Source organism: Bubalus kerabau, chromosome 6 (genome assembly GCF_029407905.1).
Source record: "Bubalus kerabau isolate K-KA32 ecotype Philippines breed swamp buffalo chromosome 6, PCC_UOA_SB_1v2, whole genome shotgun sequence".
In the NCBI taxonomy this organism is placed as follows: Eukaryota; Metazoa; Chordata; class Mammalia; order Artiodactyla; family Bovidae; genus Bubalus; species Bubalus kerabau.
Window position 1 is genome coordinate 53,163,467 of NC_073629.1, and position 18,682 is coordinate 53,182,148.

The following is an 18,682-nucleotide window of genomic DNA, read 5'->3' on the forward strand; positions in this document are numbered from 1 at the left end:
TTATATTGTGATTAACTTAAGTATGCGGTTTCCAGTGACCCTTAAACATGTTTGAAAATCAAGTTGATATTTGGTTTAGCTACTTGGAATCCAGCTCAATAAGAGATTTGCTTAGATTTCTTTGGTGTTCCCTTCTTAAACTTCTTGAGTCATCTTTGCTTGTGTAAAATTTACTTTCTTATTTCCATTAACAGAACACTTCCACAGTTATTTAAATTTGTCAAATTATGACTTTTTACATTAATGTAATGTTCAGAGTTATAAATGATTGTTTTAATATTTTTTGTATTTCTACTGAATAACTTCTGATATAGCATTCATATTTATTTTAATTTTTTAAGACTGTCAACTTTAGAATTGAATTGTGATCATGTACTTTTGGTCTGATATGTGAAAGATTGCTTTTTTAATAATATAAATTAAGATGTTAAAAGGATACATTTACTAATCTGTTGGTAAGTGAACGTGGCTTCAGGATATAAACAGATGAAAAAGAATACTTTGATTACATTAAAATTAACTCAGGTCTTTCTGAATCTAACTAGATGTTTCAGCTGTCAAAACCTTAGCTGATCTCAGTGGTTTAAAAAAAAAGCCTAGGATGAGAAGTGCTGTAGTTGAGTAATGTGCAATTAAATAGTGTATTCTCAGTTAGTGGTTTAGTCATAATTTGACGGTACGTTTCCATTTTATTGGTATTATGCTGTAATAATAGTGGTAATTTGGAGAATACTTACTATATTAAGTGCTTCTCATGCCTTATTAGTCTTTACAGTGCATCTTATAAGGTAGATACTGATGTCTAGAAAATTTTAATTTTTTGGTTAATAGTGAACTATTTCCTTTTTTTTTTAAGAAACCATTTTCACAGCATTTATTATAAGGAACATTTGCCTGTATATCTTTCTGAAGTTAGTTGAATACAGTGTTTATTAGGGTGTTTATTCTGATTTCTTACAAGTTAGATATTGCTCATGGGATGACACTGGTTTTAACTAACTCTGGTTTTGTGTGTGCTCAGTTGCTCAGTTATGTTGACTCTTTGTGGTTCCATGGACTGTAGCCTGTCAGGCTCCTCTGTCCATGGAATTTTCCAGCAAGAATATTGGAGTAGGTTGACATTTCCTCCTGCAGAGGATCTTCCTCGCCCAGGCACTGAATCCAAGTCTTCTGTATTGGCAGGCGGATTCTTTACCACTGCACCACCATTTTATTCCAGCACAATTACATATGCATTTCCTTTTTTGTTAAGGTATACTTTACATTTTTATTAGATTATGTATGGTAAAATGTGGAAATTTTAAAGTGTAGAGCTAAATAAGTTTTTTACATGTATAACCACTGTGTAATTTAAGATGTCTAACACTCATTGTCTCAGAAAGTTCCTCGTGCTCTTTCCTTTCCAATCTAGTAGCCTTTCCCCCAAGGTGAGCATCTTTCTAAATTCTGTCAGCATAGCCTAGTTTTGCCTGTTTTTGAATTTTATGTACATAGAATTATATAATATATACTCCTATACCTGGCTGTTTTCATTTAACACAAATGTTTCATCCATATTGTTGCATTAGCAGTTTATTATTTTTTATTGCTAAGTAATATTCTATTGTGTTAACATAAATTTAGGTTTTCTCTGTAATTTTGTTTCTTGTATTCTCCATGTCTCTGACCTCACTTGCCAACTTTCTACATTGCTTTCTTTCTGCTAGTTGTCTCCTTCTTTGTCCCCCATTACCTGCACAGTAAAATGTAAACTCATAACATGTTATATAATTATCTCATTGCAGCTATTCTAGAATTATCTGAATAAACTAAGCATGATGTTTATATTCTCAGTTTTAGTTCCATGTATATGTTGTCATTGTTCCCCTACTTGTCTCCCCAACTGTCAATATATTTTCTCCTGGTTGTCAGCTTATCTCTTGAAATAGTTCATCTCAAGCATCATCTTGTCGTTTGAGCCAGACCTGTCCATTCCACAGTAGTCTGTTTTCTTTACTAGACTGTGAGTTCTTTGAGGGTCAAGACCATCTCCATGGAAAAGAAATGCAAAAAAGGAAAATGGCTGTCTGAGGAGGCCTTACAAACAGCTGTGAAAAGAGAAGCGAAAAGCAAAGGAGAAAAGAAAAGATATAAGCATCTGAATGCAGAGTTTCAAAGAATAGCAAGGAGAGATAAGAAAACCTTCCTCAGTGATCAATGCAAAGAAATAGAGGAAAACAACAGAATGAAAAAGATTAGAGATCTCTTCAAGAAAATTAGAGATACCAAGGGAACATTTCATGCAAAGATGGGCTCAATAAAGGACAGAAATGGTATAGACCTAACAGAAGCAGGAGATACTAAAAAGAAGTGGCAAGAATACACAGAAGAACTGTACAAAAAAAATCTTCACGACCCAGATAATCATGATGGTGTAATCACTAACCTAGAGCCAGACATCCCGGAATGTGAAGTCAAATAGGCCTTAGAAAGCATCACTATGACAAAGCTAGTGGAGGTGATGGAATTCCAGTTGAGCTATTTCAAATCCTGAAAGATGATGCTATGAAAATGCTACACTCAATATGCCAGCACATTTGTAAAACTCAGCAGTGGCAACAGGACTGAAAAAGGTCAGTCTTCATTCCAATCCCAAAGGCAATTCCAAAGAATGCTCAAACTACCACACAGTTGCACTCATCTTACATGATAATAAATAAATGCTCAAAATTCTCCAAGCCAGGCTTCAGCAATACGTGAACCGTGAACTTCCAAAGGTTCAAGCTGGTTTTAGGAGGAACCAGAGATCAAATTGCCAACATCCGTTGGATTGTCGAAAAAGCAAGAGAGTTCCAGAGAAACATCTATTTCTGCTTTATTGACTATGCCAAAGCTTTTGACTGTGTGGATCACAAGAAACTGTGGAAAATTCTGAAAGAGATGGGAATACCAGACCACCTGACCTGCCTCTTAAGAAACCTATATGCAGGTCAGGAAGCAACAGTTAGAAGTGGACATGGAACAACAGACTGGTTCCAAATAGGAAAAGGAGTACATCAAGGCTGTATATTGTCACCCTGCTTGTTTAACTTATATGCAGAGTACATCATGAGAAATGCTGGGCTGGATGAAGTACAAGCTGGAATCAAGATTGCCGGGAGAAATTTCAATAACCTCAGATATGCAGATGACACCACCCTTATGGCAGAAAGTGAAGAGGAACTAAAAAGCCTCTTGATGAAAGTGAAAGAGGAGAGTGAAAAAGTTGGCTTAAAGCTCAGCATTCAGAAAACGAAGATCATGGCATCTGGTCCCATCACTTCATGGGGAATAGATGGGGAAACAGTGGAAACAGTGTCAAACTTTATTTTTCTGGGCTCCCAAATCACTGCAGATGTTGATTGCAGCCATGAAATTAAAAGACGCTTACTCCTTTGAAGGAAAGTTATGACCAACCTAGATAGAATATTGAAAAGCAGAGACATTATTTTGCCAACAAAGGTCTGTCTAGTCAAGGCTATGGTTTTTCCAGTGGTCATGTATGGATGTGAGAGTTGGACTGTGAAGAAAGCTGAGCACTGAAGAATTGAACTGTGAAAGCTGAGCACTGCTTTTGAACTGTGGTGTTGGAAAAGACTCTTGAGAGTCCCTTGGACTGCAAGGAGATCCAACCAGTCCATTCTAAAGGAGATCAGTCCTAGGTGTTCATTGGAAGGACTGATGCTAAAGCTGAAACTCCAATACTTTGGCCACCTCATGCGCAGAGTTGACTCTTCGGAAAAGACTGTGACGCTGGGAGGGATTGGGGGCAGGAGGAGAAGGGGACGACAGAGGATGAGATGGCTGGATGGCATTACCGACTCTATGGACATGAGGTTGAGTAAACTCCGGGAGTTGGTGATGGACAGGGAGGCCTGGCATGCTGTGATTCATGGGGTCGCAAAGAGTCGGACACAACTGAGCGACTGAACTGAAGTGAACTGAACCATCTATATCTTATTTATCTTAGTAGCACAGTGTCAGAATGCTATGTGAACTTAGTGATTTGTTACTCACAGAACAGCCAGTAGAATTCTCTCTCTAACAAATAAGGGTTCAGAGTACTGGCTGGAATGGGATAAGGGCATTGCACTTCAGTTGCTGTTAGACTGTAAGAAGGAGTCAGTGAAGGCAATCCGAAGAAAGGCATTTTGGAAAGAGAAATAAAATATTCTCCTAGTCTCCTTTCAGTCCAGTTGGAATAAAATGGCTAATAATGTTCTTAGTCGAGACGTTAAGGAATATTGAGTGTCATTGTTGATTTTGATTATTCTTTCCAAATGCATTAATACATGTTATGGAAATTGGAGTGTTTGCTACTAATGTTTTCTTTGTGAGTTTCTGCTAGATAGACTAATACAAATAGAAGATTAGAAATCCTGATCACATCTTTAAGAAGTGAAGAAAAGTTTTCCTCATGTTCCTGAGGGTAAAAAACTACTGGAGAGGAGGAAAAAAATTGAATCATAGTCTGGAATTGTAATAACATTATTGATTCCTGTGGCTTAGGAAGCTTGTTATTTGCTGAGAAGTATTTTTAAAGATTTTGTCTTATCATTATATTTGGTAATTTATATAAACATTTTACTTTTTAAAATAAAACTGTAAAAAAATTTAAAGCATTTTGCATTAGTTTTCTTAATTGAGGTTTGAAATTGGGCTAGTTGGGTTGGCTATCATAGTCACCTGGGGGGTTATTATGCCTGAAGCTTTATTGCCTTCTACAAAGTCCAAAGGAAGGAGAGGTTCTCCCCCACTGGGATCAATTTGTTGCTTTCTCTTTCTGCAGCTTCTGCCATTAAGCTTGAACACAGGGTTGGGCATTGACCCCATCTCATGCTGTTCCTTCTGTCTTCTTACCTGTAAGAATTTTTCTTAGACACAGATTCTTATTGAATGTAGAACCTTGGCTGTTTCTTTTATTTCACCCTGTATGTGAAGTATGTTTAGTTTTGTTATTGATAAAAGTTTACTCTTGAGATTGCTTGATTTATGTGTCTCTAGAGGTATTAGACCAGCTTTTCTTCTCAGAGGCTGATAGGTATACCTCAGGTTCAGACTCTTCCTTTTCATTTTGTACTTCAATATTTAACACAGTCAGATAGTGCTAAGCTTTTTCATTTTGCATAATTCTTGAATCCATAGATTTAAAGTTCTTTATGAATGTCTTATATTAGCTTTATTTCTGTTACTAACCTTTCTGTGCTTCCTTTCTGTAGTAGCACTGTAGATGTGCTTCCCATTGTTGTACTGTGGAAAAGAAAACTTTTTAATTAATAAAATTGTTTCTCATTCTACATAAGATTGCATAATATACATCAGACCTTTTCCAGATAAATTGCAAATAACATTTAGTATTTTCAGAGCTTTATTTTGTATATAAAAGCCACATTTGCTTATATGTGTGAACAGATAGTAGAGCAATGCTTAAAATAAGAAGTTAAACTCTCCTCTCATTCAGCACCATACTCCCCATACTAAAAATGGCTGGTATGTATTCTGCATTGTTTTCTGACTGTTTACCGATATATCGTGGACATTTTTTCATATATGTGTTACATCAGCTATTTTATTGAGTCTCTTACAAATCACTTTAAGGAATTTGGATTAGCAGACTCCTATTCAAGGAGTTTAAGTATGAAGAAGTGCTGTGGTCAGATCTGGGTTTTTGAAACATGGAGAATTAAAATGGAGAACAAATTAGCGAAGAAACTAGATTGGAATCAGAATGACCAGTTTGCAGGGGGAGGCTGCTGGCCTGTCTTTAGAGTGGTGGTAATGGAAAAGATGTAATTCGATTTGAGAGAGATTTAGACGAGAAAATAAGTCAACTTTGGTGTTTAGTTGCAATGAAATTTTGGTGGTAGGAGAGTAAGGAAAGAGTTGAGGATAGTATCTATGTTTCTGGCCTGGCAGTAGTACAATATTCACAGATAGGAACTGTGGAGACGAAGCAGGTTTATAAAGAACAAGAGTGAAATTTTAGCTATATTGAGCTTGGAGAGCATTAAGTAGCTCAAGACATTTGAGTGGAAATGTCATGTGGCAGTTAGTTACAAGTGGCCTGTAACTTAAAGAGATCTGAGAGTCATCAGCATTAAATTTTCATAATATTTCACAAATTAATTTTTTATTTCGATATCTTTTTGTAAGATAGCTCTGCAAAGCATCTTTGTATATGAAATAATTCAGTTGACCTAAAATTTTTTGAAAATGACTTGCTCTGTATAAATTTATGAGCTGCTATTTTTATTAGAGATTCTGGTCTGTGCTTATTCTTAATTAAACAAGATTTAATATCGTTAATGAACAATTAATCATACTGTTGATTGCAATAGTCTTACCAAAGATACTTGAACAGCCTAAGGATATATTAAACATGTTGAATCTTGGGTTTCCATTAATAGTGTCTAATATATAAATGTGAATTCTGATATTTGATAATGTAAGTATTTTCCTGCCTGTGTAACAGTTTAGGTTAAAATGGTCATGAAGTCTTTAGGTTAATTGTGATTCAACAAATTGTTAAGAAAAAAGGTATATGTCACAGTAGGACTTTGCCTACTTCGTTCACCATTGTATACTCACCGTCTGGAGCAGCTCTTAGCACAGAGGTACTCAATAAATGTTTGTTGAATAATCAATTAGTGTTTGTATGTAACATTCTTAGTCCAGAAGTTAAGTAAGACTCCCTTTAACATATCTCATAGGGTAGATCTAACAGTGATGAACTTTCTCAGCTTTTAATCTTGAACTGTCTTACCTCCTCTTTCAATTTTGAAGTATAATTTTGCTAAGGATAGAATTCTTGATTGACAAGTATTTTCTTTCAGCACTTTGTAAATATCATGTCATTGCTTTCTGGCTTCCATAGTTTCTGATGACGAATTACCTTCTAATCTTAATATAGACCTCTTGTATATGACCCCTGCCTCTCCATGCTGCTTTTATTATTCATTCCTTGTCTTTGGATTTTGACAGTATTATGTTAATATGACTTTGTCTAGATCTCTGTATTTATCCTGTTTGGATTTTGTTGAGTTTATTGTTTGATTAAATTCATTGCTTCTCAGGTTTTGTATGTTTATGGCCATTAATTTTTGAAATATTCTTTCTGCCTCTTGTCTCATCTACTTCTTTGTCTCTCATTATAAATGTGTTGATACACTTGGCAGTGTCCATGGGTCTCTTAACTGCAGTTCATTTCTCTTTATTCTTTTTTCTACTTCTGAGACTGCATAATTTCAGTTGACCTACTTTGACATTCACTGAATGTTTATTCTGCTTGCTCAAATCTACTTTTGAAAGCCCACTAGTGAATTTTTCAATTTAATCATTGTTTAGCCCTAGAATTTTGGTTTAGTTTTTTTTTTTTTTTTTCCTTTGCTGCAAAAAGCTTTATTGTTTCCATTTGGTCCAAGGCTTGAGAGGGCTCCAGGGTGTTAAAATGTTGCCTAAGGCTGCAGAGAGGGCCTTCAGGCAGCCCTGATATGAGGGAAGCTCCTCAGAGGCCACTGGGCTCTAGAGGCTTCTAGTCATGCTTGAGGGTGAGCCTTTCGAAGAGATATTCACCCAACCCAGCCTGGGGACCAGCCAGCCTGCAGAGGTTGGTCAAGGGGTCACCTATCTTCTTGATGAGTTTCACCTCTTCATCTAGGGAATGGTTCTCCAGGAGGTCACAGATGTGGGGGTTTGTGCGGGCAGAACCCAGGCCACGCAGATACAAAAGGGCCTAGTTCAGGTTCTTTTCTATGAGAAGGGCAGCTTCCATAGCACCCTGGGTTTTACCCCACTTATCTTGAAATGGCTTCTGCAAGTCCAGAAAGAGGGTGAAACTGCCATGCTGGTTTTACCTTTTCAAGAGATGCTCCATGCACTGCCACTTCTCCTTGGCCAATTTGTGAAAAATCTGGCCCACACCCTTCAGAGCCATATCCTCTTAGTCGAAATAGCCCAGAGAGAGGTAATTGTAGGAGGCTCACAGATGCATGTTGACCAGGCAGTTGAAGGCAGACTCCACCTCAGTGAAATAATTCTGATGAATCTGGGAACTCATGGTTGATTGGTGATAAGGCGTTAATTAAGCTCAAAAAATGGTGGCTGGTCGTGGTGATCACAGACAGCTTCTGAAGGTTACACATGGAAAAATGGTTAGAGGGTGGTCAGAGGCTGGAGCACAGGAGCATCCCTGGGTCTGCTCTGTCCAAGCACTGTTAAAATGAGACAGATCCACAGGACTGCCGAGTGCACTTCCTGTTTAGTTCCTTTTTATAAGTATTTATTTTATTTATTTCTCTTTATTGATATTTTCTGTATTGACACACTGTTTTCCTGGTTTCCTTTAGTTCTTTCACCATGATTTCTTTGATCTTTTTGAGCATGTTTACAACTGCCAGTTTAAAAACTTTGCCCAATAAGTTCCTTCATAAACAATTGCTATTGATTTTTTTTCCCTCTGAATGGGACATACTTTCTTGTTTCTTTAACATGCCTTGTAATTTTTTTCTTGAAAGTTGGACTTTTGAAATAACATAATGTTGTAGCTCTAGAAATTAGGTTCCTTTCTCTCATGGCTTCTTGTTGTTGTTTAATTTGATTTATATCCTTTCTCTAAAATTTTTAACTGTATTTTTGTCATGTGTCTCTGAAGTCACTGTTCCTTTAGTTTGCGGTCACCTGCTGGTCCAACAAAAATTTCCTTAAAATGCCTGGAACCAAGGAAAGAGAAAAAAATAAAATAGAGAAAAAAATGTAAGAAGATAAAACTTTTTCCAGTCATTGCATATTGACTTTATTTTTAGATACTTCTACAGTTCTTAGCCAGGTTACTTATAACTCTGCATTAACCTTCACTTCTTGTTCCCATTGAGCTTGAAGACTAGCTAGAGGTGGAAGCTTAGGGTTTTTTCAGGTCTTTTCTGAACTGGCATTCTGCTCTAGGCATTGGCATGAGTTTCTGGATTCCCAGCTTTATACACAGACTTTTCACAGCCCTCTTCACCAATGTATTTCTTTTCAGCTTTTCCTCCCAGTCTTTCTAACATCCTCTGATTTGCTGCTTTTCTCTTTTGAGGCATTTTTGAGTTAGATGAAACAAAGATGGGCATTTCTTCAGTCTTTTATCCAACCCTTGGACTGGCCAAAGCAAATATACATACTCTTTTGGAACAAGGTCTGCTCTGTTCTTTGGAGAACCAGGTCCTCAGAACAGTAATGCTGAGTAATGTCTTTTTGACTTTAACTGTGCAAGAGGTTTGAGCCAAGCTAAGTTTAAATGTCACAAAGCTCTCCTACCATTTTTTTAAAGTCATTTTTATTCTAAATTTTAAATTTATAATTGATTTTAATTTATTTTATTTTATTTTTAAACTTTACATAATTGTATTAGTTTTGCCAAATATCAAAATGAATCCGCCACAGGTATACATGTGTTCCCCATCCTGAACCTCCTCCCTCCCCATACCATCCCTCTGGGTCGTCCCAGTGCACTAGCCCCAAGCATCCAGTATCGTGCATCGAACCTGGACTGGCAACTCGTTTCATACATGATATTTTACATATTTCAATGCCATTCTCCCAAATCTTCCCACCCTCTCCCTCTCCCACAGAGTCCATAAGACTGTTCTATACATCAGTGTCTCTTTTGCTGTCTCGTACACAGGGTTATTGTTACCATCTTTCTAAATTCCATATATATGTGTTAGTATACTGTATTGGTGTTTTTCTTTCCGGCTTACTTCACTCTGTATAATAGGCTCCAGTTTCATCCACCTCATTAGAAGTGATTCAAATGTATTCTTTTTAATGGCTGAGTAATACTCCATTGTGTATATGTACCATAGCTTTCTTATCCATTCATCTGCTGATGTACATCTAGGTTGCTTCCATATCCTGGCTATTATAAACAGTGCTGCGATGAACATTGGAAATAAAAGCAAAAATAAACAAATGGGACCTAATTAACCTTAAAAGCTTCTGCACATCAAAGGAAACTATTAGCAAGGTGAAAAGACAGCCTTCAGAACGGGAGGAAATAATAGCAAATGAAGCAACTGACAAACAACTAATCTCGAGAATATACAAGCAACTCCTACAGCTCAACTCCAGAAAAATAAATGACCCAATCAAAAAATGGGCCAAAGAACTAAATAGACATTTCTCCAAAGAAGACATACAGATGGCTCACAAACACATGAAAAGATGCTCAACCTCACTCATTATCAGAGAAATGCAAATCAAAACCACTATGAGGTACCATTTCACACCAGTCAGAATGGCTGCGATCCAAAAGTCTACAAGTAATAAATGCTGGAGAGGGTGTGGAGAAAAGGGAACCCTCTTACACTGTTGGTGGGAATGCAAACTAGTACAGCCACTATGGAGAACAGTGTGGAGATTCCTTAAAAAACTGGAAATAGAATTGCCTTATGATCCAGCAATCCCACTGCTGGGCATACACACTGAGGAAACCAGAAGGGAAAGAGACACGTGTACCCCTAATTTAAAAATCAATTGATCAGTTGAGTTTGAGGAGCCATTATTTTATCTTTGTCATCCTAAAGATAGATATTTGGGAGCATTGTTTTTTTTTTTATATATAATAGAATTCTGGATATGTCTCTGAGCTAGAAGAGGATGTACTGCAAGTTCATAGAGCTAACTTACACTATCAGATATGCTCCATCTGTGCTTGTGAGCTCAGTTGTGTCCGACTCTGCGACCCCATGGACTGTAACCCACCAGGCTCCTCTGTCTATGGGATTTTCCAGGCAAGAATACTGGAGTGGTTTGCCATTTCCTTCTCCATCTCCTACCATTTTAAAATTGGTTTTTCTTGATTCAGCATTCACTTTGTTGCTTCAGTCCATTTACTGTTTTCCGAGTTTGGAAAAAGTTGTTTCTGACAGTTTGGGTTTTTTATTTTATTTTATTTTTCCTTCTGATCTTTCTTTGAAAGGACAGGCCCTTGAATTTCTTTACTGTATTTGACAGAGTTGAATTTCCTTACTGTATTCATCAGAGTTCTCCAGAGAAACAGAACCAGGAGAGAGAGAGAGAGAGAGCACGTGTGTGTGTGTGTGTGTGTGTGTGTGTGTGTGTGTGTGTATGTATGGAAAGAGATTTATTTCAAGAAATTAGCTCATTTGAAAATGAGGCTGGAAGTCCAAAGTCTATAAGGTAGGCTAGCAGGCTGGACACCCAGGGAAGCGCTAATATTATGATTCAAATCTGAAGACTTTCAGGCTAAAGACTTGGGAAAGAGCAGATGTTGGAGCTCAAGTCTAAAGGCCGTGTGCTGTAGAATTCTCTAGTACCCAAGGGAAGTCAGTTTTTCATTCTCTCCAGGCCTTCACCTGATTAGATGAGAAACACTCATATTATGGAAGATAATCTGTTCAGAGTATAGCAATTTAAATGTGAATTTCATATATAAAACCTTCACTGAAATTTCCTGAATGATGTTTGACTACATATTTGGACACTATGGCCCAGCCAAGTTGACGTAAAATTAGCCATCACTCCATTTTAACTAACACCCTTCAATTGATTTGTGTGTGTTTTATCTTGTATTCTGTGACCTCACTATTCTCACTTCTTAGTTCCCCAAGTTTTTTTTGTCTACTTCTTGAAATTTTTTGTGTAGGCATTGAGGTGTTACGTGCAAATAGGGACAGTTTTATTTTTTCCTTTCCAATGTATATGCTTTTGTTTCCTTTTCTTGCCTTTTTGCAGTGGTTAGAACTCCAGTAGATATGTAGAATTAGAGTGGTAAGATTGGACATTCTTGGTTTAGAAGATTTTAGAAGGAAAGCCTTCAGGCTTTGTACCATTAAATATATGTTAGCTGTAGGTGTTCTTAGATGCTCTTTTTCAAATTGAAGTAGTTTCCCTTTATTCCACCTGCTGAAAATTCTTACCATGAATGAGTGTCAGGTTTTCAGTTGATACGCTCATGTTATTTAAAATAAATTTCCAATTTGGAAGTCTCCAGTGTTATTTAAACTAATTTTCCAGTTTGGAAGTCTCCAGTGAAATCTTCTTGGCCTAGAGGTTTCTTTTTGGGGAGTTTTACAGTTTAAATGCAATGCCCTTAATAGCTATTGGGCTATTTAAAATTAATTTCATATTGAATGAGTTATGGTATGTTGTGTTTTTCAAGATATTAGACTTATTTCATCAAATTGTTAAAGTTAGTTTTGTAAAGTTTTTCATCATTTCAGTTCAGTCATTCAGTCATGTTTGACTCTTTGCCACCCCATGAACCGCAGCACTCCAGGCCTCCCTGTCCGTCACCAACTCCCGGAGTCCACCCAAACACATGTCCATTGAGTTGGTGATGCCATCCAACCATCTCATCCTCTGTCATCCCCTTCTCCTCCTGCCTTCAATCTTTCCCAGCATCAGGGTCTTTTCAAATGAGTCAGCTCTTCGCATCAGGTGGCCAAAGTATTGGAGTTTCAGCTTCAACATCAGTCCTTTCAATGAACACCCAGGACTGATCTCCTTTAGGATGGACTGGTTGGATTTCCTTGCAGTCCAAGGGACTCTCAAGAGTCTCCTCCAACACCACAGTTCAAAAGCACCAATTCTTCTGTGCTCAGCCCTCTTTATAGTCCAACTCTCACATCCGTACATGACAACTGGAAAAACCATAGCCTTGACTAGACGGACCTTTGTTGACAAAGTAATGTCTCTGCTTTTTAATATGCTGATATGCCCTTATTAATTGTTATAGTGTCTGTAGGGTATATGGTGTTATCTCCTGTTTCATTATTAAATTGATCATTTTTGTTTTTTAAAAATCTTCATCATTCTTGCTGGAAGTTTGTTGATTTTATTGATTTTTTTCGTATAACTAGCTTTTTGTTTCAGTGATTTTTCTGTTTTCAGTTTCATTTATTTCTGCTGTTATATTTATTGTTTCCTTCTTTTTGCTTGCTTTGGATTTATATTTCTGTCCTTTTTCTTTTAAAATTTAGCAGTTCATGGTATAAATTTAAATATCTCTTTCAGCATTGCTTTAGCTGCATCTCATATTTTGGCAAGTTCTATTTTCATTAAATTCTCCTTTTAAAAATTTTTTTTGAGAATTTTTGAGCCATGGATTATTTAGAAGTATTTTGTTTAGTTTTCAGTTATTTGGGATTTTCCTTTTATTTTTCTAGAACCAATTTCTAGTTTGATTACCAATCTTTTAAATTTGTTCAGGTTTATTTTATTGCTGAAGATATTGTCTATTTTCATAAATGGTTTATAGCCACTTGGATAAAATATGTATTTCTCTGTTGCTTGGTAGTGTTTTAAGTGTGTCAGTTAGATCCTGCTTGTTGATTGTGTTCAGAGTTTTTTTATTCTTACTGATTTTCTTTTTAGCGGTTGTATCAGTTGTGGGAAAAGAGTGTTAAAAGTCTCTACAACAGTTACGGATTGTCCTTTTCCTGTCTATCAGTTTTTGTTTAGTGTATTTCAAGGTTCTGTTGTTTGGTATATACACATTTAGGATCATTGTCTTCCTGGTGGATCCTTTTATTATTATTTAGTGTTTTCTTGATCACTGGTAATTTTCTTTGTTCTGATACTATTTTACCAGCTATTAATGTTTGCATGTCATATCTTTTTCCATTCTTTTATTTTCAGCCTACTTATGTCATTGAATTTGAAATGAGTTTCTTATAAGCTGCATATAGTAGGGTTGTGGTTCTTTTAATCTGTCATTTTCTTTCTTTTGACTGATATATTTAGATTATTTACATGTGAAGTAATTTTTGATATGTTTTCTCAGGTTGTTGTTCTTCTTTCTTCCTTGCCTTATGGTTTACATAAGAACAGTTTTTTAGGGATTCCTTTTTGTTTTCCTGTGTCCAGTACATTTTTGATGTCTCTCTGTGCGTCCTAATATTTCTTCATAAAGACACTACCAGATTAAATTAGGGGCTACCCTTGTTACCTCTTTTAAACTTACTTACCTCTTTAAAGGTCTTGTCTCCAAATATGGCTAAATTCTGAGATATTGGGGCTTAAGGCTTCCAGTATATGATGGAGGAAGGTGGGGTGGAGACATAATTTAGTCTATAACAGTAAGTTCCAAATGTTCTCTTTTATAACTGAATTAAAGAGTTAAGTGAAATTACTTGGATTTTTTAAACGAATTTTTAACCATTCTTTTAGAGTGTAATAACAAGAGGTAAGGCATCAAGTCAGATATGTACCTTGCAGTTATCTGAGGTAGATAGGTATGCATCTGTGTCATCTGAGAGGTATATTAAAGGACTTAGAACAAAGTACTTCAATCTGGGAGAGAGTTGTAGTCTTTTATATCATTTATGATATAAATTTGTTTTAAAAGTGCATTTTGCCCTATTACCATTTATGATATTGTCATAAGGAAACAGTAAATGTTTGTACTATATGCCAAATTTATACAATTCAATCCAGAGATAGTTACTATTTAGGCACCTGAAAGCTAATGATAGGGCAGTATATGTTGTGGAGATTTATATTATTCATGTTTAGTTGAAACGGTAGAATTGTTAGTAGAAATATTCAGTAAGCTTTTTATCTTTTGTGTACACAGTGATGACCAGGGAGAGTCTACCTAGACACATGCAATACGACTAGAGAAGACAATTGAAGTTAATAAAAAGAAAATTTGCTTTAATTTCCAAAATTGGTTGATTGCTGACTTTATTGTTCACTTATAGTTAGCTTGCTTTGTCTGTACCCCTTTATCAGTATTCACGCACCTTCTCAATGTTTAAAAACACAGCATATATAGCAGAAGGCATGATGCACATTCTCTTGCCTCAGTTCAGTGGGTGCTATACCATAATCAATAGAATATTTGAAAGACATTAGTGCTCTGAAAGGATCAGTTCTTCAAAAGCATATGATAAAGGAACTTGACATAGAGTGTTTGAGGAAAACTTCCTAGAGTAAGTGATATTTAGAGCTTTGATCTGAAAGAAGATTATGAGCTAAGGTTAATTAAATTTATGTGAAAGCATGCTTGGTGGGGGAGAGCAGAGAATTCAAGACCAAAGAAACTGCATCTGCAGAGGTCCTGTGATGAGAAGGAAGATATTGGGAAATTTGAGAGGGCCAGTGTGGTTGAATCCCTAAGAACTGTTAGGAGGAGAATGTGTGACAAAACTGGAAATGTAGGCAGAACCCAGTGTAGCCATTTTAGCTGTTAAAGATTTGGGACTATGTCCTGGTAGAGAGGAAAATGTCATGTTCCACAGAAGAGTAAGAAGCTTGAAAAGATCATTTTGCCTATATGTGTGAAGAATTGGTTAGAAATGAACCAACAAGTCCAATTAGAAGGCACAGATGCATTAATTTTGTAAAATTCTGCTTATGGTAGACCACGAAGTAGTCACTTCAAGGACTCTTTTAGATGCCAGGGGTGTATTAAGTGAACAAAACATTAGCCTCTACCCTCAGTGGGGAAGAGGAAACAGATAGTCAAATAACTATATAATCTTTCAGGTATTTGTAAGTATTGTTACGTATGTATGAAGAAGTATGAAGTGAAAGTCGCTCAGTCGTGGCCGACTGTGTGACCCCATGGACTGTACAGTCCCTGGAATTCTCTAGGCCAGAATACTAGAGTGGGTAGCCTTTCCCTTCTCCAGGAGCCCTTTCCAACCCAGGGATCGAACCCAGGTCTCCCACATTGCAGCCGGATTCTTTACGAGCCACAAGGGAAGCCCAAGAATACTGGAATGGGCAGCCCAGGAATCAAACCGGGGTTTCCTGCATTGCAGGAGGATTCTTTACCAACTGATCTATCAGGAAAGCCCTAAGTATTGTGAAGAAAAGTAAAATTAGATAAGGGGATAAAGAGTGACTAAGAGTGCTGTGTTATTAAGGATGGATCTAAGAACTGAGAAGGAGATGACCGGAACTGAAGAAATGGATTTACACATATATTTGGAGGAAGAACTTCAGGCAGAGAACATTAAGTGCTAAGTGCAAAGTATGTTGGGCCTGGTCAAGGAATAACAAGAAGGCCAGTGTAGGTGAGGTACAGTGAGAAAAGGGAGAGCATTTAGGAGATGTGGTCTAGGACTAAGTGCATTATTATTGGGTTGGACAAGAACTACGTAACACTTACCACTTTGATATTTTAAACATTAACTTTATACTTAAATTTAGTTATTTCTTTTGCTAGTAATAGTTCATTAAATTAAAATAGTATTATTAAAGTTCTGAACTTAATTCCAGTGTGTGGGCAGGGGGTTTCCTCACACCACCGAGCATTTCTCCAGACACCAGTTATTGTTCAACTATTCAGTTCAGTCCTGATACCCAGAGATCACACACACACACACACACACACACACACACATACACACACACACGCTTCAGAGGCCAGGTGCCAGCCCAGGTTGTCATCTATGGTGCAGCCTGTTTGGTTACAGATTGGAGGTTATCACGATTCTGTCCTTGGACTTCAGATGCTAGTTGCAAGTCCAGGTTTTTACCTGTTCTTCTAGCCAACTGGCTCTAAATCAGAGCTTCTCATGACCCCCTCCTTCGGTTTCAATTAATTTGTTAAAGTGGCTCACAGAATTTAGGAAATCTATTTACTCTCTAGATTACCAGATTATTATAAAAGGATACAACTTAGAAACAACCAGATGGAAAAGATGCATAGAGTAAGGTATGTGGGAAAGGGGCACAGAGCTTCCATGCTTTAGGTGCTCCGCTCTCAGCACCTCCATGTGTTCAACAGCCCAGAAGCCCTCTCTGCCTCATCCTTTTGGGTATTTACGGAATCTGCATCACATAGGCATGATTGATTAAATCATTGACCGTTATTTTGGATCCATCTTTCAGCCCCGACTCCCTTACCTGGGGGCGAGGGAGTTTGGACTGAAAGTCCAGAATCACAGGGTAGCAGATGATGAAACCTTCAGGTCTTTTACTGTGTGTGTTTTCATTAGTTTCTAGGGCAATATAAGTCTCTCAAAAAAATATGGAATTAAAAAACAAGCAACATACACCTGAAACTAACACAACATTGTAAATCAACTCTACTTCAATAAAAATTTTTAAGAAGCAACAACAAGGGAAGTCTGTAGCCCTATATTCACAGTTCCTTGCTTTCTGTGAAAAATAGAAGTTTGAAAGTGTAAGACCATTGCAGTAATACATATAACTTTTTTCTTAAAAGATTGACCTGTTGTGTTTTTAAACTTTTATACTAAGGTATTTCACAGTCTTATTTACTTTATTAAGATTGATTTTTCCATACCAGTATTATATTCCAGTATAACATTTTCTATTGCTTCAGAGTGGTGTTTTGAAAAAAGAATTTGCTACCACTTGGTGGCACTACTTGGCTTAAAATTGAATCAGATTGTGTGCTGTATGCAGTTCCACTTAAATGATTAAATTCAGAGGGGCTCTATTTGATACTAAGCAGCTTAATATTATAAATGTTTAATTCTTATTTTGTAAATAAAATAGTAATTGGTGTTGTAAAACTTCATTTTATTAAAATGTTGTATGGAATATAAAAACAACCCAAGTCTTAGTTTGATGGTGAGGGAAGCATGCAAATTTTTGATAGAAACCTCCTTTCGCTCAAGCATTATTTATATTCTGCCTTAAACCTCTATGTGTTTAAATGTTATAAAAATATATTTTTAATATTAGAAAAACAAACATCTTCAACTTTCCTTTAATGTTAATATTTTCCAAGACATGTATTTTATTTTGTCATATGTAAGCTAAGAAATTAGATTTTTTTAGGTGATCAAAATAAATGACACATACAGGAAAACAAACTTAAATATACTTTGTCTTCCTGCAACATACTGAAAACTCATGCAGTCCTTTTTAATATATTTTATTTGTTTTATTAAATTAGGCAAAGGATCTTGAAGTGTAAGATGTGGAAGTTTATGACGTCTCCAGACATGATTTTTACTCTTAAATAATTGATATGTAGTACTGTAATAGCTGAAGTATTTGTGTAATTTGTTTTGTGGGTTGCATGTACAGCATATAAAAGATAATGCCCCACATCTTTTATTTTTTGGCCACATTGTTTGGCTTGCTAGATCTTAGTTCCCTGACTAGGGATCAAACCCCTGCCCCTCTCAGTGAAAGTGCCAGGTCTCAACCACTGGACCGCCAGGGAATTCCTCCCCACACTCCATGTCTTTTTTAAAATTGAAATGTACTACATAAAGGAAACTGTAAAAAGTTTACAGCTGAATGAATCATCGCAAAGTAAACACTATGACCACCATAGATTCAAGAAATTGAATACTGCCAGCAGCCTCCTATGCTTCCTTTCCCAAGCACTCTCCCTTTCCTATTTCTTGGAGTAACCACTACCTGGCTTCAAAAAATATAACTTTTTTAAAACCTGTTTTTGGAGTTTTATAAAAACAGAATTATATAGTATTATTTTGTTTTGTTATGTTTGGGAGATTCATGTATGTTATCAGATATATATGGCTATAGCTCCCTCATACTATTCAATCACCATCTATTTTACTGTTGGACATTTGGGTTAGATAATGCCGTCATGAACATTCTTACAAATGTTTTTTGGGGTACATGTGCAACATTTATGTGGGGTATGTACCAGTAGTATATACCCAGTAGAATAGCTGGGTCATTTGTGTATATATGTTCAAATTTAGGA

General features: G+C 36.5%; 1 protein-coding gene and 1 pseudogene across 20 annotated transcripts in view; one reads left to right on the forward strand and one right to left on the reverse strand.

Moving 5' to 3' along the window:
- Window positions 1-18,682, forward strand: part of ZNF644 (zinc finger protein 644) — a 130,500-nt gene that overhangs the window by 72,195 nt on the left and 39,623 nt on the right. The window lies entirely within an intron of this gene.
- Window positions 7,550-8,074, reverse strand: LOC129655149 (ferritin light chain-like; annotated as a pseudogene).